Genomic DNA, 22,442 nt, shown 5'->3' with positions numbered 1-22,442 from the left:
CATGATATAGATGCATTGCATGGATGTATGACTGGATGTTCATGTTGACATTACCTTTAGACAATACCATTGATCTACATGACATCACAATGCCCTTGGTATGTGACAGCATTAGCACTAGCAGTCACCCTATTGAAATTTGACACCAGTGACTTCTATATTGTGAGACAGTGACCTATTAGTATTGACAACGAGACAACCTTTACTTTGATATGTGACTATGACCGTGAAACTTTGGCAACAGTAATAACACTATACACCTTCAGCAAATCCTCACCTTCAGTAATAACACTTATATTGTGATTTGGGGAGTGACTCGGCCAGCTACCCGGCCGGGTTGACCGAGTCACATATGACTCGGCCATGTGACTCGGTCAACCGAACCGGTAGCTGGCCGAGTCACTCCCCAGGCCTTTGACTCGGTTCGACTCGGCCGAGTCGGAGTCGATTCGGCCGTTTTGTAAAACAATGGGAGAAAGAAGTCACAGAGCAACGGAGAAAATAAGTTTAAGGGTCACGTGGTTGAAGAGGTGGATAGGGTGATTGACATAGACGTCACCAGGACCGGTGAAACCCTCTACCATAACACTGTGGACACAATGTGGCACATGAAGATTCTTATGGGGAAATTCATAGAGACTGAAACATAAAACAATCAGTCAAAGCAACTCGACATTCTCCAGAATCGAGGAAAGGCTGGAAACCCATTTTCAAACTTTGGTGGATATAGAATGTCGTCGTAATGACCGCACTGACACCATGGCAAAAAAGTTTGATATCTTCTTGCATTATGTTCATCACCTGGACATATAGCGGACCATATCCTCCTCATCCAGTAGTAGGTAACTCGACCTACTTCTCTAGGGTAGAATCCTTCTCCCAAATAGAAAACAAACCATATAATTAATATTTCTCCTAGTCGTGGATTCTTCTCGAGGATCTCGGCTCTCTCATAAGCTTGTTGTTCAACACAAGAATGAGATTGCTATGATATGAGAGATCTCCATTAGTCTCCTCTTATTTATAATTTTCCCTCGGGGTTTCTTACGCAAAGTCTTAGATCCTTTAGAGTTTTGTCCAGTCTCCTCTTATAAATAATTAATTGTCTTGGGTCCAAACCCACATCTTTGGGTCAAAACCCCAACTACTTGGGTAACTTTCCCAACCAAGTCCTTTTGGTGGGTTTTCACCACTCGGAAATACCTTTCGAGCTACCCAAATTCCAACATATAGTCCACCAAGCAACAAGCAAGTAATGATGTTATCCCTACTATATGGTCTTAAGCTTCCCCAACCTCCTATAGATGGGTGAATCCACTCTAGCCTCCTAGCGTCAATCCCCATGTCTTGGGTTGGAACCCTACCCTAGATGATTAACACGACTAGCCTCCTTGGGCAACTAGTGTGGTCAATGCTTCCTATTTATTTACTTAGGTAGTATCTTGTAGTCTCTTTCATGGACAACACGTGTAGACATTATGTGAGATGATTAACATGACTAGCCTCCTTGGGTAACTAGTGTGGTCAATGCTTAGTATTTATTTACTTATGTAGTATCCTGTAGTCTATTTCATGGACAACATATGTATTTCATAAACAACATATGTAGACATTATGTGTAGTCTATTTCATGGACAACATATGTATTTCATAAACAACATATGTAGACATTATGTGAGTTGGTGATTTAGTAGAAGCTACATTTGCAGCCCTCTTTTTTATATTAAAGCCATGTGTATATCATTCCTTTAACAATTAAAGGAATCTTTATTTAGAAAAAATATATAAACTCCACTTCATAAACTGCTACCCCATTCGAAAACCTTCTTGAAATGTTTTTTCTACCCCTACAAAACCATCAATACTCATAAAAGGATATTGCAGGTAATTTATAATCCTAAGGACGATGGTGAAATCAATGAAGAATCTGTGATTCTCCAGAGTCCTTTTAAACAGGAAATTTCCAACAAAACAATACAAAATTTTCCTATAGATGGAGAAGGGAAATTTCCAACAAAACAATACAAAATTTTCCTATAGATGGAGAAGGGATTTACAGAGATGGTAAGCCAAGGAATACAGTACTTCAGTAGACAAATATTTATGACATCTCAACTCCTTCACTAGATGAGAAGGTGATGCAAATGTTTTCAATGATCATGTTTAACAAATTGAACATGAGAAATCAGAGTAGTCGGTGAAGTTGAAGGAAACCACGCTTTATCTACTCTATAGCTCTCCATGCAAGTTCATCATGTGAGTTGTCACTAGGAGAACTTCAACTAATTAATGATCATCACCGGTGCTTATTCATTGTTTCCTACCTGCAAAACCGCACACATTGATTTGGGTAAGCCTTTAGACCCCAATCTTTTGAAAACATTGATTTGGGTAAGCCTTTAGACTCCACTCTTTTGAAAAATCAATTGAAAGGAAGGACAAAAGAAGTAGGATGCTTTACTAGTTGTTATTTCACTTCAAGTTGAACAGCTAAACAAAATTGAAAGATACATTAGCTCAGCAACTAAAAGAAAATAATGTTTTCAAGTTGCAAGCAACCCCTTTCATAGACAAGGAATGGGCTTGAGAGAAAGGAAATGAAGTTGTGGATTCAAATTCAAAGCCAAACATTTCGAAGTGGATGATCTCTATAAAATAGAGAATCAAAGGCCAAAGGATGCTATGGACTCGGTTTAAATTGACTACACTAAAGAAGAGGATGATCTATGAAGTCAAATCCCAAGATGAAGAAAGAACATAGAAGCATGACAGAACTAGTACCATGCAGACTAGAGAGAAGAAATCAATTCAGTCAACCATTGATGATTTGAAGAAGATAAAAGGTAAATGCAGGAAAAAATGCATTAACTAGATATTGGCATGGCACTCACTGAAGTCAAGACAATAATAGTTAGATAGACTACATGAATCCCTTACTTAAGGGGTGGGGCTTCTAGAGCAAAATGCTCAATGATGAATATAAGAATATTAGGGATGAGAGGACATTGGAAAAATCAGTTCTAGATGTTGCAAAACTGAAAAGAACCCGCAGTTGATCCAAAGTAGTTCTCATGATGTGATTAATTTTGGACTAGAAACTAGATGTAGTGTTACATCACCAAGTACTATTTTATAAGTGGCTTGATTGTCAGCTCTTGAGATGGTAGTGAAAGATTAGATTACGTCTTCATGGATGGACATCCCAAGCATATATGTAAGCTATAATTTCCTTAAGATACAATGTATATGAATGAGCTTCAAGTTTCAAGCATCTAACCACTCGCATAAAGAATGTTTTTTCTTGACCCATGTGGGAGACTTCTCAACTTATTTGGAAACTTGATGAAAGTGGTTACAATGACTCATTTCAACTAAACTTGTCCAGAATTTTGAATCCCTGGGAAAGGTCATCAACAAATGGTCGAGTAGCATTAATTCCTTATTTCCTTCGTGAATTGATGTAACGTTATGAAGTGGGTCAGTTTGTCTTGCCCCGTCTCTAAAGAAATTCGATTCTTAACATCTTTCAGTGTTTTACATGTCAACACTATTTCAGAATAGCATTTCTGTCATTCCATAATATACATATGCCTCTATGAATACAAAAATGTCTACCAACAGGGACAGAGTAGACACATTGGAAGAAACTATATAATCAAACACCTCTAAAAACAAGTTGCTGGAACCATTGAATAAAAAGAGAGAGAAATGTATTGAAGAATTAAGTAGATACTTATTAGAGAGGCATAAACTCTACAGAGCTGTTTTGAGCTGACTGAAATTAGATTGCCTTGCTACCGACTGCGGGATATTAGTTCAGTTCTGGTGTAGCTATCGCATCCTGTCCCTTTATGAAACTGCTACACATTTTCATCTAAATCTTGGCCTGAACCATTTCAATGTCATATGAACCTTTTGTAATTGACAATGATTAAATTGGCAATCATTTAGCAATAGTCTCTCTCTTTCATTCTATCTAATATCACAAAAAGGTCCAATAGCTCGTAGAGAGTTATCCATAACTCACCTAGCTCAAGATTTTAAGGAAGAAGCTACTACTCATCTGTCCAACAAGAGGAAACACTGGGATCTCATGTTTCTGTATATTATTTTAGGTCATTAGAATATGTAGAGCCAATAGAACCAGGGCAATTCATAGTAATTGTTCAAAGCCTGAACTTGTCGACTCTGTAATGCATAATAGTAAATCAACATTCTGATGCTTGTTCAAAACTTGAATTTGCATAAATAAAAAGAGTTAATACCAGGATAAATAAAGCACAAGAATTTTTTTCATTCCATTGATAAAGGAATAAGTATGGAAATAGAGATCAAGAATTCACTTAATGTGATAGTCCAGATCAGATCTAGGTTTCAGCAAATCTATGTTATTTTAAAAGATAAAAGGTCAGGCACCTAAAACATCAAATTTATTTTCATGTATGTTATTTTAGTAGTACTTCACTCATGACCACATACTTGGAAGAGCAGGGTTTCTCTCACTGTTGTGACTGGGCATTTGATATTTTCATGTTATTTTAGTAGTACTTCACACATGACCACATACTTGGAAGAGCATGGTATCTCTCACTGTTGTGACTCGGCATTTGATATGTCTATTCAACACCTGGCGACCATACTTTTTGGGGCGACGTTTCCAAATCCGCACGGACCATCAAAGCCTAAAATAATTTTTGGAGCACCGTCTATCATCGCCACAGCAAAATAAATGGTTGGCCAAAATGTTGGGATATGATTATGAGATAATTTACAAGAAAGGGCATGACAACGTAGGGCATGACAACATAGTAGCTAATGCTTTGTCGCGCCAATTTGAGGATGAAAGTACCCTGCTATCAATCTCTCTTCCCATTGAAGAGACCCGCAAGGAATGGTTCTCACACCCCTCTCTCCCCCAACTTATTAATAACGTGAGAGAAGATCCTAATTCCTCAACTGACTACTCTTGGAAGGATGATATTCTTCGCTACAAGGATCGAGTAGTTATATCGCCAGAATCCACCCTCAAAACCTGCATTTTGGGAGAGTTGCACTCATCTCCAACTGCAAGGCATTCAGGCTTTCAGAAGACTTATGTTCACACTTGTTGTTCTTTCTTTTGGACTGGCATGAAAAACGACATTCTTACTTTTGTAGCTGAATGTGATGTGTGTCAACGCAACAAAGGAGAAACAGTTAAGTTATCGGGAACCTTACAGCCATTTCCACTCCCTGCCTCTCTCTGGACGGATGTTTCCATGGATTTCATCACTAGTCTCCCAAAGTCAGGCAACAAATCCATCATCATGGTGGTTGTGGACAAACTTTCTAAATATGTTCATTTTTGCACTCTACCCCACCCATTTACCCCCACTTTGGTGGCTCAAGCTTTCATGGAATAGATCTTCAAACTGCATGGCATCCCGACTTCCATTGCGTCTAATCGCGACCCCACTTTCACCAGCAAATTTTGGCAAGAACTTTTCAAGCTACAAGGCACACAACTCCAACTAAGTACCGCCTATCATCCCCAAACCGATGGTCAAACAGAAGCAGTCAACAAATGTTTGGAGACATATCTAAGGTGCTTCACTTCAGAAAAGCAACATCAATGGGTATAATGGCTACCTTTAGCTAAATGGTGGTATAATACTAACTATCATGAAGCCACCAAGATGACTCCATACGAGGCAGTGTATGGCCAACTCCCACCTTCACCTATTTCTTATATCCCTGGATGTTCTAAGGTGCAGGCAGTTGATCAACTCCTATAGAACCGTGCCGCCATGATAGCTCATCTCAAAGATAATCTACATCAAGCTCGGAATCGAATGAAGCAACAGGCATACCAACATTGTTCCAAGCACACATTTCAAGAAGGGGATTAGGTATTCTTGCGATTGCAACCATATAAGTAAACATCTCTCAAAGAAAAGGGTTGCCAGAACTGGCACCAAAATTCTATGGACCTTATCAGATACTTCAGTGCATTGGAGCAGTCGCCTACAAACTGGCCTTGCCACCAACTTCAAAAATCCATCCGGTCTTCCATGTATCATGCCTCAAGAAAGTGGTGGGGAACAATTGCAGAATTCAAACTAGTCTACCCGAATTGGATGAGGAAGGCTCACTCTAGCTCCAACCAGAACAGGCCCTCGATACCTGTGAAAGACATCTTTGTGGCCACACGATCAAGGAAGTCCTCGTCAAGTGGAAAGACACCTCTCCAAAAGATGCGACCTGGGAACCAACCACTATTCTTCAACAGTTTCTGCAGCTTCAGCCTTGAGGACAAGGTTGCTTTTGATGGGGGGTGGCATGTTAGGGTCCAACCCTAACCCATTTATTTATGTAATAAGCCTAGTGGACTGATTCATAGTCATAGTTAGTTACAAAGTAAATAAAGCCCGCATTAATAATTGTAAGTGGTTGACCTGCATTAGATAAAAGGGACCACAATTAGTTGTAAACGGGCAATAGTTAATAAATAAAGTGGTTAATCCGTGTTATGCAAGGGACCTCTAGTAGTTAGGGTTTTGGATGTCATTTAGCTATAAATAGTCTTAGTCAGTAAAGGAAAGATCATCGAGTTTTATTATAATCGAGCTCTGCTCTGCTGGAGGTTGCCCCCTTGAAGAAGCAAGTGAACATTGAATCTATTTCTGAATAGTAAAATACTTGCTGATTTCCTCATTTTATTCTATGTTTTGGGCTATATTTCTTCGCATTTCTGGTATTCTGGAATTTCTCACAGGTCAAGAGCATAACAATCATTGGGCCAGGTTCGGCCGCAATCGTGCAAAGGGGAGGAAAAAAATTTAATTAGCAAAAAGAATTTGGTCGTATAGTGGTATGAACCCGAAGAAACAAAGTAGGGGCCAAATTTATAAAGGTCGAATAAAAAAACAAGGGTGGGGAAGGATGGAGGACGGTGCGGGCCGACAAGCCTGACAACCCACCCCCCTGCCACGAGGAACTAGCCGCCAGGGAAAATTTACGCAATGAGAGCCACTCAACCAGCAGATCTGGTTGGGGGGCGACAAAATTGTGGAACAGTTGCTAGAGAAAGGGTCACAACAAAAGCGAGTGCTTCAGCAAGTCGACGACAGATCGGAAGCCTACCCAACAAGCATCTCAAGCAACATTGAGCTTAGCACGCAACAAGGGCAGCTCGGACCTACGACAAGAAGGAAGCAAACCGACAACAAGAAGAGACAGGGGTTGTAGGGAATCAATGGTGGCGTAAAGAGCCAAGAAACAGTGGCACATGTTATGGGATGGTTCACAGGAATGCAAGTGACAAGTGCAGAGAAACACGGGGCAAGCTGGCAGTGGAGGTCGAGGTCTCATGACTAGGCTATAGTAGGTACGATATAGTTGAGAAAGCCATCACATAGTCCAACCACGTGTAGCAGAAGAAAGAGAAGCAGAGGAAAACCGAGGACAAGCCGACTAGAAGTGTGCAACCACTGAAGAAAGATCAGCAAGCCAACTAACAGTTGGGAGCAACAGTTCAGGGAATTGTGCCCACAAGGCAAAAGGTTAGTGAGTTGACATGCCCAACCATAATAACAGCACTAGCCAACCGATGGTACACAAGCCTGGATTGCAAAAATCAAACTGCAATTGCATCCAATGGAGTGGGATCGGAACGTGGTAGGATGGAGCCACAAAGCACACTGTAGGTCGAGGATGGCTGCAATCAGAGAAAACACAGTGCCGCATGAAAATAATAAAAATAGAAGGTCAATCCACTGCAAGTTTAGGAGTAGAATAGTGGCGTGAGGATCAGCCAATAGAGCTTGAGCTGTCGAAAAGAATCTGCCAGTCGATGGCTTGTAGAAGGCCATGGGCTCAAGTGTAATGCATAAGTGGTAGAGACAGAAGGACCTATAACGCACAGGGGCTTGACATAGCGGCCAGGAAGGCACAGGCCGCCAAAGTGTCAGAGTGGTTACAGATGATCATGTCGCCAGCAGTGTTCTATGTTGGGCATGATTAGGTAGCTACAAGACATTATAGCCAGCAAGGAGTCATTGTGCAGGGGATCTACTGCAACAAGTTGTGAGTAGAGAGATGTTGACAGAGTTTAGTTGGTACCAACAATGAAGCCAACATGATTGATAGAGGTCAACCCCTAGATGGAGAAAAGAAGATCGTACCAATTGGGGGATTGGCAGTAGACTTCATGGGTGTCGTAAAGGACCAAGACAGACCCATAGCAGATATAAAAGAACTTAAGCACAAGAGCAATTGCAAGAAGCATTCCAGTGACAAAGAACAAGGGGCAGGAGGCGCTAAAGGTTGAGCAGCTAAGAGGGAGACAACCTTCGGGTTCAAATAGGGAGGAGTAGCCAACAGATTCCTCCAAATTCTATCCAGAAGGTCTCTTGGTACAATATGACCTTACAAGATGTTTAAGAGTGGGAGGCTTCTAGGAACAACGCCAAGCCAAGTTGGACTTCAAGGGTCTTTCCAAACCAACTAGCATAGAAGGCTTCCAATTGAGAGGGAGTAGCCAAAGCAACAGATACAAGTCCTGGATCGAAGACAGTTCTAAGGGAAAAAGTACCTCCCTCGCTAAGAGGGAGTGTTGATTTTTGTAGCTCGAGTAAGTACTTCTGCACGGGCCTTGTGTCTAAGTATGAAAAAGTTGCTCACATTCTCCTTCAAACACTTGCTCAAGTGTGAGCTTATTGAGATAAAAGAAACTTAGGAAAAGTAAAGCAATTTACTTCCGTGATTTTGTTTTAATCTTAGCCATTAATCTCGAGTGAGGCGAGATCTAATATAAACTGTTAAATAACTTTGAGATTATTGTAAAGTTATAAAAGCAAGGCTAGGTAGAGGCAGAAAACACACCATACACCAACAATAGCCTTGGGAGGAGTGTGCTACTCCAGAGTGTCAGATCCAAGGAAATACAGAAGGGAGCCTAAAGAGGAGTGTGCTACTCCAGAGTGTCGGATTCGAGGAAATACATAAGGGAGCCTAAAGATCCAAATCTTCCAAGGAGATTAAGCACCGATCTAGGGCAAATCTGCTAGATCAGATCTATGGCATTTGTATTTTTGCATTTTTTCAGTTGGGTCATTATCCCAAGATGGGAGCCCAAGTAACTTTGGATTATTAATGAAAAACAGTGATTGGGCATGACTTGTTAGTGTCATCGTGAATGAGATCATTACATTTGCTTCCGCTGAATTTTATTGTGTCAGAAACCTAGATGTGCTAGGTTGCAAGAATTCTAACAAGAATCAACTCTCCAAGATGATTAATGTTTTAGTTCCACAAAGCACAGACATGCATAATGATTAGACATTAATTACATTTATTTTGCAGATTCCATTTATTTCCTGAGTCTGAGTCATATTCTCCACCTTGCCAAGTCATTCTTAAGTCTGAGTTGTGAGACCTAATTTAAGTATCTCCACGAGCTCAACCAGAGACTAAGAAGGGTTTCAACACCAATTTATTACTAGATGGCTAGCCTGTTTCTGCTACCATAAGAGGGGTTTCAACACCACTTTATTACTAGATGGGCCAGCCTGTTTCTGCTACCAACTTCCACCAGAGATGATTAAGAAGGATTTCAAAACCACTGTATCACTCTAAAGGCAAGCCTGTTTCTCGTACCGATTTCAACACCCCCTGTTACTACACAAGCAATCCTATTTCTAATAGCAACAGGTTACCCTTGAGTCTTGACTATAAATAGATTTTGAAGTTAAACATGAATTTTAGATAGGAGTTTCATTGGAAAGCAAGAAAAACAAAAACAGTGAACGTTCCAATGAGCTATTCAAACAAAGTATGTTATGCAACCCAAAAAATAATACCATTTCTTAGAACGTTCCAATGAGCTATTCAAACAAAGTATGTTATGCAACCAAAAAAATAATACCATTTCTTAGAACAACAACAGATCGATCTGTCCCTAGACTCTTATTTACCAAATAGGGTACAACGGCATAACCACTGTCCAGTTGATGGACTATTAACATTCCGTGATTTTATTGAATTTGCTTCCAGGTAAAGCAACTCAAATTGCAGTGGGGAATTAAGAAAGAGAGTTGGATTATGCAACCAAAAAAATAATACCATTTCTTAGAACAACAACAGATCGATCTTTCCCTAGACTCTTATTTACCAAATAGGGATCTGTCCCTAGACTCTTATTTACCAAATAGGGCACAACGGCATAACCACTGTCCAGTTGATGGACTATTAACAGTCCATCAACATTCCGTGATTTTATTGAATTTGCTTGCAGGTAAAGCAACTCAAATTGCAGTGGGGAATTAAGAAAGAGAGTTGGATTTGCACAAAAAAAAAACAAAACATGTAATTGTAGTGGGGAATTAAGAAAGAGAGTTGGATTTGCTCAAAAAAACATGTAAAAATTACTAAGATAGTTATAAGGAAGGACTTTGTATTTTTTCATCCAAACATTTGGAAGCATTTGTGGTGAAAAATGCAGATAAAAAACTATTATATAGTTGCTGGTTAATTCAAGGAAAAGATTAGAAAAAGGGATGCAGAGTAGTTGTATGTACGAATTGATAGAAAAATTGAAGACAGTAGCTGATGTTATGTAGTGATTTTTTTTAGTTGAGATGCAATTGAATTGTTAACGATTTTCAATTTGAAGATTCAAGAGAACGCTATTGAAATAAGTAGGAAAAGCAAGTTTTTGTGAACATCAGACATATTCATATGATTCCTTCCAATATGTAGTCATTAATCCTTTCACATTGCAGTGCAGAGAATGTAGCTAAAAAAACCGAAAAATGGCAAATCCCAAAACCGAAAAATGGCAAATCCCAAATGAGCTGTACAAGAACAATGGATAGTTCACCTTTCTCCATAGCAAAGTAGGAATATACAATGGAAAAATATGGAGGTGCTTGGACAATGCACAGATAGCAAATAATCATTATAAATATGGGTAAAAATACATTGTAAATAATGATTTAATTCTTTTATATGGCAATGCACAAAACACATCATCAGAACTAAACATATGCACACAAACACTTCCGGATTAAAACCTGATGTGTATGCCTTTCGGATTAAAACCTCGTATATGAAAAAAGAACAATGATTGATAAAATTTATAGATATGCTTAATCAGAACAAAATAGTTGAAATGCAATTAAATTGTTAACGATTTTTGTTTTGAAGATTCAAGAGAACCCTTTCTGCATAAGTAAGGAGGAAAAGCAAGTGGTTGTGAACACCAGACATATTCCTTCCAATGTGTAGTCATTATTCCTGTGACATTGCACTGCAGAGAACCCAATTACAAAAACGCAAACATATTTCAACTAATTAAACATAAAAATATAGTCATTATTCCTGTGACATTGCAGTGCAGAGAATCCAATTTCAAAAATGCAAACATATTTGAACTAATTAAACATAAAAATATAAAACCCAAAAACGGCAAATCCTAAATGAGCTTAGAACCCAAAAAACGGCAAATCCTAAATGAGCTTTACACCAACATTGGATGTTTCATCTCTCTCAGTAACAAAGTACCAATATACTATAGAAGAATATGGAGGTGCCTGGGCAATATACACACATGCCAAAATAATCATTATAAATATGGGTAAATATGCACTTTCTAAATCAGGATTTAAGTTTTATATATGGCAATGCACAAAACAGATAATCAGAACTAAAAATATACACACGTACCCACGTATACCTTCCAGATTGAAACCTCATATCTTTCATAAATCATGAGGCAACGACAATGGTCAATAAAATTTATAAATATGCTAATCAGAACAAAATAGATCTCATCCTTTATAAATGAACAGGTTTCACATTAAAAATTGAATTACTAGGTGCAGTGTCACAGTGAAGAATTAACAATAATCATTGCTAAGATGCTTGGAAGTTGCAAAAAGAAAAATGCACAGAAGTTGGACTAGAACCTCATCATTTACACACACTTTAATACAAAAGTGAAGTATCTAAGCTCCAGACCTCTATATATGTACAAATTAATTTGCATAGTCCTCTCATCCAGATATTTAAACAATAACTGAATCATCCAGATATTTAAACAATAGCTGAATTACCAGAAAAACATTTATTCCTCATACTATGTGATCCAGAGCAACAGGGGAAAAAAGTATATACCAGTCTTGACAAATATAGAGATGCTTGCATATCGGTATAAGAACTTCAGAGTGGAAAACAGATTTGCAGATATTGGCGTGGAACTGCATACTGTAAAGCATGTTTCCAATGAAAGACTTGATAGATTTATCAATCAAATAGGTCCAAAGTTCAAACCTCCTCTTCAAATAGGTCCAATGTTCAAACCTCCTCTTCACATATGTGCAGAAAAACCCGTAAATCTACTCCCAAAAATTTTCGTATATCACAGAAAAAGAAAATCAGTTAGGTAATGAACACAACAGCAAGGCATAAACTCACATATATATGACACCAAAAACAAGCATAACACTGAATCACAAAAAGCTAACATTCTGAAAGCCTCCATCATCATGCCAAAATATTTTTTAACTTGAAATTTCTTTGTGCAAGCTGACTAGATTAATAATGTTGTGGGGTGACGTGGTAGAGGACAATTTAAAAATTTTCCATTAAAGAGAGATGAGAAACGTCCCTTACATCTCGTTAACGGGTCAAGAGTAAGGAAAAGCATAGAAAAGCTGTTCAGAAGGAAGGGAAAGCATGGAAAAGCTGTTCACGGTTCAAAAGGGAAGAAAAGCATGGAAAAGCTGTTAACGGTTCAAAAGGAAAGAAAAGCATGGAAAAGCTATCAGGCAAAATATCCGTTGAAAGGAAGTCCAAAATCTTAGATAAGAAGCAACCGTGGTTATATATATCGAGCCTTGCGGATTTGATTATTTATTGGAGCAACAGCTTCAAACACGCAACTTACCTGCTCAACATATATCGAGCCTTGCGGGCTTGATTATTTATTGGAGCAACAGCTTCAAACACGCAACTTACCTGCTCAACGCTCTTCTGGGTCGTGGAGATCATTGCTGCTCAACGCTCAACTACAGGCTTGCTTTTTTTTTTCTAATTCTAGGTATTTATTTTCTTTATGCTCTGCTTTGTTCTGATCTTATGCGTCCTTCAACTTTGCTCTTATGCTTTCCTTGACATTCTATTCTGATGTTCTATTGTTCATTAAATTCGTATTACCCTCCTCCCTCCACCTGTTTTCCATTTATTTGCATGAACTTACTTCCTTTACTTGCATTCACTGTTTTAAGCTTGTATAAAATCTTGGAAGATTCAATCTGATGGGAACCATCATTTGAGGACGCAAACTCATAGATAGATAGACCTCGGTTGGTGAAACCCTAAACACCCTTCTTCTTCTAATTCTGGTACTTTGCTCTGCCCTGCGTCGGCTCCTACCAACAAATTGAATCACCCTCTCTTTATCTTCTTCAGTACTTTAACCCTCTGCATCTATATCGTTTATTTCTGTCTCTGTTTTTTCTAGCTCAAACCCAAGCATTGCTTGCTTGAATCTATTCTTGAATAAATTCATCCAAGATTTTGTTCAAGCGCAACTCAAATCCAAGCAGCCCTTCTTCCTTCTGTGTCCATTTGGTTTAACATGAACCCCTCTCTGTCTGGGGCTCAAACAGAGACCCTCCTTCATTACTTTGCCCGTCTAATTAATTAACATAAACATCTATGTGTCCATCAGTCTTGCTCGACGCAGAAAGGACCCGGAAAGGACTCAACAAGTTGCTCAAACAGAACATGAACCCCTCTCCAATTCCCATCTCCAACAGGTTGCCTTACTCAGAGAGAACACACGCCAATTCTCGTCTCCAACAGCTCGCCTTACTCAGAGAGGACACACGTCGCTGTTTGATAAAATTATAATTTCGATTTATGGATTTTGATAAAATTCAGTTGTCTTTCATTTTAAATCAAAATGAAAAACAAATGTATTGGTTGGGTTTTAAAAACGGTTTCAATTTAGATGCTTTTTTTTTTTTAATTCAGATATTATTACTTGATTAAAAAAATTCGAATTATTTTAGATATTTGTTAGTTCTTACGGTGGTGTACTTTTATTTTAGATATTTGTTAGTTGTTACGGTGGTGTACTTTTATGGTGTGGATTTATTCTTTACCGAAATTTATCCTTGAAATGAAATGAAATTTATTCTTTACATAAATTTAGATTACATCTTTAACATATTTCATATAAATTATGTTTAGGCCGATAGGCCTTCTTTTGAAAGGGACTTTTGTCGTCTCTTTGTTTCTCACGCTGACACGTGGTGTCGGAATAGAGCAGCACAAATGGGAGTTTCGCAATCTTGTGCTGACACATGGCGTCGGAATAGAGTGGGCATAACCGCATAGTTCTGCAAGGGAGCGGCGTCGTGTATTCATGGATATTCATGAAGGCAGTTCTGCGGCTAAATTCGTGCAGTTCTCTTCCGCAGCTTATGCATTCTTAAGCTCCAGTAGTAATGGCGCATTGTGTTATGGTACCTTCTGTCTGTTTGGCAGCTACCCAGTTATGCGGTCCCTGTTTTGCGGTGCACAGCTGTTCTGCGATGCACAATCAACTGTTCTGCGGTTTCCGTGCTTCCATGACCGGGAGCCTTCTTGGATCAAACTACCGGCAGCCTTCTTCGATCAATCTCACAGAGTATAGCACTGTTCAAACTGACAGAGGAGCCTGGTTTGACAATCTCACGAACGGGTATCGGAGCTGGAAATCGTGAGCCGGAGCTGTTGTTTAGAAAACATCTGCACAACATCATTTCTTCCAGGTCAGGTCATCGTCTCTCTCAGTCCTGTTTAATTTTCAAGCTCTCTCAGTCCTGTTTAATTTTCACTGCTTGTATTCTCAGAAGCCCGGGTCCATTTCCTATACCTACCGAGACCTATTTCACTATTCTACTGTGAGATTGTCCTGAGACTTACCGGGACTCTATGGTTATCCCCGGACCTGCGTTATCCCAATACGTATCTTCTTAACTGGGATCTCTCTTCGTAATCGAAAAATATAATGATTTAAAGCAATCGGCCTAAAATTTCCGAGTACAATGATATAGCCCAAGGCCTTCCATGGGGCTGGGCTATTTGCCCCTCCTTTCGTTGCGGGATTGAATCCTCTGTAACATGAGCTGCTGCTTGAAATTATGAATAAAATTTTCAGCCATTGCATTCAGTTCGTCCGTGGATAGGCCATCTGGGTTTGTGCCATCTCCAGTCCTAACACAGTTGGTCATATCTTCATTATGAGGAACTTCCAAGACGTTGGATGCGGCCACTTTAGATTTGTTCATTCCCACATGAGAAAAGCTTTGGGTTGGCTCAACCAGGGGGGAAAAATCATGGGTTTTTCCTGAAAACTGAGGCGGAAATGGAGGATCAATCGGAGGAGAAAATTGATGGGTTTTTCTCAGAAACTCTGGAGGATTTGAAGACTCAAGCTGGGGAGACAAACGATGGGTTTTTTGTGAAAAAACTGGTGGGTTTGGAGCCTTACCCTTAGGAAATTTATGTTTTTTCGGCCTTGAAGGCTCAACCAGTGGAGGCCTAAATTGCAGCTCCTCTTCTTCTTCTTCAAAATTCTGTCCATGTTTATCAAATGTAGTCCTACGCATATTGCCAGCTTTCTTCTTATTATTATTGCCATTGGTGGGACCTCTGCTAGAGGTGTCTGCAATAGTCCCAATGACCAGATTGAATAACACAAAAAGCATTGAAGGGGTGAGCCAAGTGTGCATCACATTGCATACCTGTGGCAGGGACTACTTGAGTGGCACCATGAACATTATTTTCATTTTTTTGAGTTGTATGATCAAGTATTGTTAGGTTAGTGTTCTCATAGTTTGGGAATCTGAAATTCCAAATCAAAAACAAGGATACTCTGAAAAGAAATCATAAAACAAACAATCAAACAATTTCTGGGAAGCTCACTGCATTCCATCCGGGTAGACATGAGCTGTTCCATTGAGAGCACCAGATAAAGAGGTAACGTTCAGCACCTAACCTTCAAAACTGTTATAAAATCCCTGGAATTCCTGCATAAAGATAATTCTAGCATTGTAAAGGTGAAACTTGTCAACTTTTCAGCATTGCTACCCACGGGAAAGCAAATTTAGGCTGAATAATATTGTGCAAATGGCTGGCATACAGATCAGAAGACAAATTGCTCTGGCATACCAAAAAAATGCTCTCACTTTCATTTTAATTTTATTTGGAGTTATTGTACTTCAGAGCTAAGAACTTCCTTCAACAACATACCTTCTGCAACACGAGTTTCCTTCAACAACATGCCCTCATATACCTTGATCTATCCAGCAATGTAGAAAATCTACAGCAGTTAAAGCACAACTTGCCCATGCCACTGTATTAGATGAAGCAAAGTATCCAATAATCATATTGAGAAACTAGATCATTTTCAGAATATATACTCTACGCTAGCAGCCTCTCATGATAAGTAGTGGCACTTCTATCAAAGTATCTGGTGCTTGTTAGTCGCTGGAAATACAAATATGGTCCTCTATCGTTGCCAGCCTTTGGTGACCATAAACCAGATTCTCCTCATTCAAGGAAGGAATGCCTGAAAAAGAATACGTCCTTTCTTTTGCCAACCTCACGTGCTTCCCTCCTTTCTAGGGTGTATTACACTTGAAAGGAGTATAGTATCACCATGCCCTTCAACATAAGACCCTGCACCATCAATGTCCCTGTTAAGGGTTGTCACCTTAGCAATAACCACCACCAAATGAGTTGTAACCTTGGCTTCCACAACTGGTAGAGTCAAGACAGTCCACCTGCTAGCGTGACATCTAATGCAACATCCTTCTATTCACTTACGCTCTGTATGCTATAGACATCATGCACTGTTCATAGAATGGTAAGTGTGTGCATAATTAGTTGTAAAAATGCAGCCCAACATTACTTCAGCCATGGTTTCCAGCATGCAGCCATATAGCAGAACCTTGTGGAAACAAACTGGATTCCAATAAATATGTAGCTTCACCCAACCAACTTTATGTATACATACACAGACAGCTAGAACAGGTATAAACCAATAGTCACACCTTCCTAGCAATCCTCAGGCATGTTAGATCATGGAACAAATGATGATGGTTGTTAGTTGCAGGAAATGCAAATATGGTCCTTTATCGTTGCCAGCCTTTGGTGACCATAAACCAGATTCTCCTTATTCAAGGAAGGAATGCCTAAAAAAGAAATACGTCCTTTCTTTTGCCAACCTCACGCGCTTCGCTCCTTTCTAGGGTGTATTACACTTGCGAGGAGTTAAGTATCACCATACCCTTCAACATAAGACCCTGCACCATCTCTCCATCATAGCTGTCACAACATGTGTGTCAGTCACCCTTTTTTATAAATCTACACGCAGGTGGCTTCTTTTAAACAATCAATGTCCCTGTTAAGGGTTGTCACCTTAGCAATAACCACCACCAAATGAGTTGTAACCTTGGCTTCCACAACTGGTAGAGTCAAGACAATCCGTGTTTCATTAATGCCTAGAATCATGTGCTTTTAATATCCAATTCAGACATCATGCAATGTTCATAGAATGGTAAGTGCATGCATAATTAGCTGTAAAAATGCAGCCCAACATTACTTCAGCCATGGTTTCCAGCATGCAGGTATATAGCAGAACCTTGTGGAAACAAAATGGATTCTAATAAATATGTAGCTTCACCCAACCAACTTTATATATACATACACACACAACTAGAATAGGTATAATGATGATGGTTGCCTAGCTAGGATCAACTCCACTGCATTACTAACATGTACATAATTAACGTTTAACTCATCATTGTTACTGAATTGTACCTAAATTTATTACTAGGTCAACTCATTCCATGCAAATGCCAATATTATCCCATGTTGGGTAAGCCATGTGCAACACCATTGGCGTATGACTGCTACCCATGGAGTTCATGATTGGGTTCAAAATAGGTATATGATGCCAGCCTCCCTAAAGTGAATATGGTAAAGTGTCAACATACAGAGTTTACCTCTGAAATTTGGAAGGCAGGGACTATAACACCTGTTGTGTCAGCCCTATTGTTAAGCACTCACCCCTAATTTCCTCTGTGGTGAACATGTCTCCAACATCAACATCTGCTAGTTTCCAAGGAGAACACAATCCGTAGTAGGGGCAAGTTATCATGATCTATCTATTTATTGGGCTGAGGCTCCTCCCTATTTCTCTTCAACATATGTCATTCTACTCTGAATTTTGCATATGTGGTGCGTAAGAAACTGACATACTAACAATACCAGTAGACAAAACATGGTGTGAGCACACATTTTTAGAGCAAATTTTGATTGTCCACACCTAAGGATAGGTAGGAGGTGAGGTCATTCAAAGCCCTTCCTTTCAGGTCATGAAATTACATGGGTTGGTAAGGCTAAAATTATATTGAAACTGCCCACATTCTTTCCCCTTTCACATCATACTCCATTTGCCTCTTTTTAACTTTGTACAAAAAGAAAATGGGAATTGAATTACTCCTCTTTTCCAGATTGCTGCATTTAGATGGGTTGGTCAGGCTGCAAATAAATAGAAACTGCCCATGATAGTCTGCAATCTGGCCACTGTTGTGTGACTGATGGAATCTGATTGTTGTTATGGTCTGGCCGTTGTTTTCAGGGTCCTGTTTCTGACAAGAGGGAGGACCCAGATAGCTCTTATTACAAACATGAGCTTGGCCCCAGATAGTTCTTCTATATGCCTGGACTGAAGGAATGTGTGAACTTTCAGATTCAATAGCTATACATGGTGTTTGAATAGCGTGTTCGCTATATGCAATGGCTGCTATTCAACATCCCTAAAATGTGCAGAAATGCACAAGCACAGTGAGTACACCCGAATATAGCATATTAAAGAAAAAGAAATTGTGCCTTGTTCACAGAATAGTTAATATATCATAAATTATTACAAAGCCATATGGAGTCCAATTAGCCTTTTAGAAGGGTCTGCAAAGGGTAAATTAAGTGAGCGAAATACATGGCAAATGCCTCGATTGAACCACATCTCTTTATGTGTAGGATCAGTATTAGGATTGGCTGGGAAATGTTCCTATTTCATTGATGTTTTGACGGTACTGTAAGACTATAAGCATCTTTGAGCCGCTTGAGGTGCTTCTGAATTTGAACAATATGTAGCTTGTCCCTGAATCAAATAACAAGCATTTTGTTAACGTGGACTACCTTGGGTGGTTAATATGAGAGGTTATTCTCCTCCCTGTGTAGGTTGTGCCCTTATTATTGTTTCACCATCAACAGTTAGACTTGTTATATTAGATTCCGCATTCATGTCACATCTTCTTTGACTAGAATTTTGTATTGTGGTGAAATTGATGAATTGCAGGTACTCCTATCACGGGAAAAAGAAACCTCTTGTTCTATTATGGAGACAACCTTGACAACGAATGCCATTCCTCTATTGCTGAATGGTTGCACCGAGATTCAACCACTACTTCAGATAATCGATGTTGGTTCCGTTACCTCATTGAAAACAACATCCTCGCACTTCCACATTACTCTATCTGATGGAACACATCAACATAAGACTTTGCTACCATCCGCATATGGCCCACAAGTTGTCTCTGGAGACATCCAAATTGGCTCAATAATTCTGCTTAAAAAAGCAGCTTGCACAGTGCTCCAAAACTCCTCGTAAGGCCCACCATTTGAAATCACCCTCTTTTACTTTTTCCCGCCTAGACGTTTTTTGCATCAAAAGAAGGAAAATGGAATCTTCATTAATTCATTTCTTACTTGTTTACATAAGGTCCATCCGAGTCGTTGAGCTTGAAGTTGTGAAGCGCTCAGCAGCATTGATGAAGGACACATCGATGCTGCAACATGCACAGGCGGCTTCAACCCAATTTAGCTCTTCATCAGCTGAAGATACCTTGCCCTCTGTAGTTACTCCACCAACTACGGCAACAACTACAACAATTCCGTTCACGACACTTAATCCTTACCGAAAATATTGGTCAATCCAAGGTAGGGCATCTGCAAAGACATCATTGAAGGCGTACAACAATGTGCGAGGCTCAGGAAAAATTTTCGGATTTGACCTTATCAACCGTGATAAGGAAGAGATCCACCTTTCTGCATTTGCTGAACTGGCCGAATCTCTTTACAATCTAATTCAGGTTGGGCAACTATACATTGTCTCAAATGGCACAGTGAGAGAAGCAAATCCAAACTACAACCACCTCAAGAACAAATGGGAGATTTACTTGTTTGCTTCTTCCACTATCAATCCATGTCCTACAGATGATCCAACGTTTCCTTACTAGAGCTTTCACTTCAAGACTATTGCTGAAGTAAAAAGTGCAACTCCAAATACAAATGTGGATGTCATTGGTGTTGTTACCTCCACGTCACCTGCATCAACAATTCGACAAAAAGATGGAAGTGAAACATTAAGGAAAACACTCATACTAAAGGACAAGTCGGGTTTTAGCATTGACATAACATTATGGGGAGACCACTGTGACTATATAGGACATAATCTTTCTGAATTCTACTCTTTCGACAACCCACCAATTCTTGCAATCAAAGGAGGTTGCGTGTCTGAATTTAATGGCACCACAATAGGGATGATACCAACGAGCACTCTCACAATAAATCCACAAGTTGAAGAAACTCACCAATTACATGCATAGTTCCGTGAAACCAGCTATAGCTCTTCTTCTCCATCTTTGAGTAGAAACTATGGTGTTGCTTCGAAACGTGCCCTGCCACGAAAGAATTTCATGAAATTGCTGGCATGCAGCCCACTGATAAAGCAATCTGGATTTCAGTTTGAGCAACAATTACTACTCTTCATATGGACGACTTCTACTTTCTAGCATGTCCATTAGATTTCAATGGAAAACAATGCATGAAGAAGGTTGTGGAGCATTCTAACAATCTTTGGCATTGTACAAAATGTAACGGTGACTTCCCAAAATGTGACTACCATTACAAACTTAAAATTGAGCTACATGACCACACGGGGAATCTACAGAACGTCACAGTTTTCAATGATGCAGGGAACGAGCTCATGGGCATCACGGCAAAAGACCTGTTCCTACTTTCTATCGAACCAACTGATTTACAGGAAATTTGTGGCCGGATTTCAGGGCACCACTTCCAGCTAACACTTTCCATTAAAACATATTACTTCAACAATGTTCAACGCTTGCAACCAATACTGATCAATTCAAAAGAAATTCAATATGCCTCTGCATGCAAGGAAGCACTCACTGACATTCAAGCAATGTCCACTTCAAAACGACCTATTGTTCGCCGCCTTTGAACTTTTTCTTAGGGCTTCATCTACCACGCATGTTTGTACATAAACAAACATTTCCACACAACTAATTGTCTCATCTTTGTAAATTACACACCCATGTTATTATGATGCAACCTGTAGTTTTCAGTGCAAATACTCTCTTCCAGTCATTCCAACATATGTATGTTTGCCATTTACATTTTACATAATATAGATATCAACATTTGTAAAGAGTCACTACATATGTTTCTCGTTCGTTGTCTACATGCTATACATTGATCCCTTGCTTGCTAAGCTATTCATTTTATCGCTCAAACATGTCAAACAAAAAAAATTTGAAGAAGAAGGGAACGAAATATTTTTAATCTTGTTTCTCTCCTCTCAATGATAGATGCTAAAATAACATATGATTTCATAGCATTCCTAATTGCATGTTTTCCCTTCTACCTAATCTACCTACCTTCACCAATGTTGAAATAAAAAAAAAAATTAAATCTATGTTCAAAATATAATGTTTTAATTTCACAATGGATGTGCACCCAATAAAATGAGATACCAAACATGCACTACTTGTTTATGAAAACTAACAACTATTACTTGTACTTGTTTAGATATGCCACCAAACAATCAAATTGCGGCCAAAAACAAGCGGCGACGTATTCTTTATGCACAATAAAAGGATCGAATAAATGCACGACGTCGACTACTTTATGAACACCACAACAACCCTACTACTTCCTCTACATCCCTTCCCACCTCAAATGCTCTCCCACCTATACAAACCAACCCACCACACGTTCATCATATCCAATATAACCCTCCCCTTAACGAAGAACACCGTCGCTTTCGAGAAAGGATTGATGGACTTTCTACCTTGCATGTTTGCACAACATGCAAGGAAGCATACCTAGGAATGAAAACAAAGCTCTTCCATGGTAGACTCTCTTGTTTTCGTTGTGCATCACCTAAATCTACCAATCGTTTTTCTGAACTAAACAACATGGACCCTGGAGAACAAACCTGTGTCCTTCACCAATTAACACAAGTTGAAGAAATGCTCATCGCACGTGTCAACCCCATTCTACAAGTCACTCATTCCCGTGGTGGTCAATACAAATATAGTGGC

General features: G+C 39.3%; 1 long non-coding RNA gene and 1 pseudogene across 2 annotated transcripts; both read right to left on the bottom strand.

Annotated features, from left to right (window-relative positions):
• Positions 1-1,866: 1,866 nt before the first annotated feature.
• LOC149179536 (uncharacterized) lies at positions 1,867-13,940 on the bottom strand. 2 transcript variants are annotated; one of them, XR_016256846.1, is made up of 3 exons: positions 12,997-13,940; positions 12,154-12,374; positions 1,867-2,324 (listed from the first exon to the last, which is right to left on the bottom strand). It is a non-coding gene; the product is annotated as an uncharacterized LOC149179536 (long non-coding RNA). The 2 variants fall into 2 exon arrangements; XR_016256847.1 differs by lacking the exon at positions 1,867-2,324 and having other exon boundaries at positions 11,924-12,374; positions 12,926-13,940.
• Positions 13,941-15,074: 1,134 nt separating this feature from the next.
• LOC149179535 (uncharacterized) lies at positions 15,075-15,803 on the bottom strand (annotated as a pseudogene).
• Between the last annotated feature and the right edge of the window lie 6,639 nt (positions 15,804-22,442).

Source organism: Pinus tabuliformis, chromosome 3_2 (assembly GCF_031772625.1).
Source record: "Pinus tabuliformis cultivar Carrire ecotype Pingquan chromosome 3_2, CPIR1, whole genome shotgun sequence".
In the NCBI taxonomy this organism is placed as follows: domain Eukaryota; kingdom Viridiplantae; phylum Streptophyta; class Pinopsida; order Pinales; family Pinaceae; genus Pinus; species Pinus tabuliformis.
Note: the sequence above shows the minus strand (reverse complement) of the source record. Positions and strands in the feature narration are given on the sequence as shown.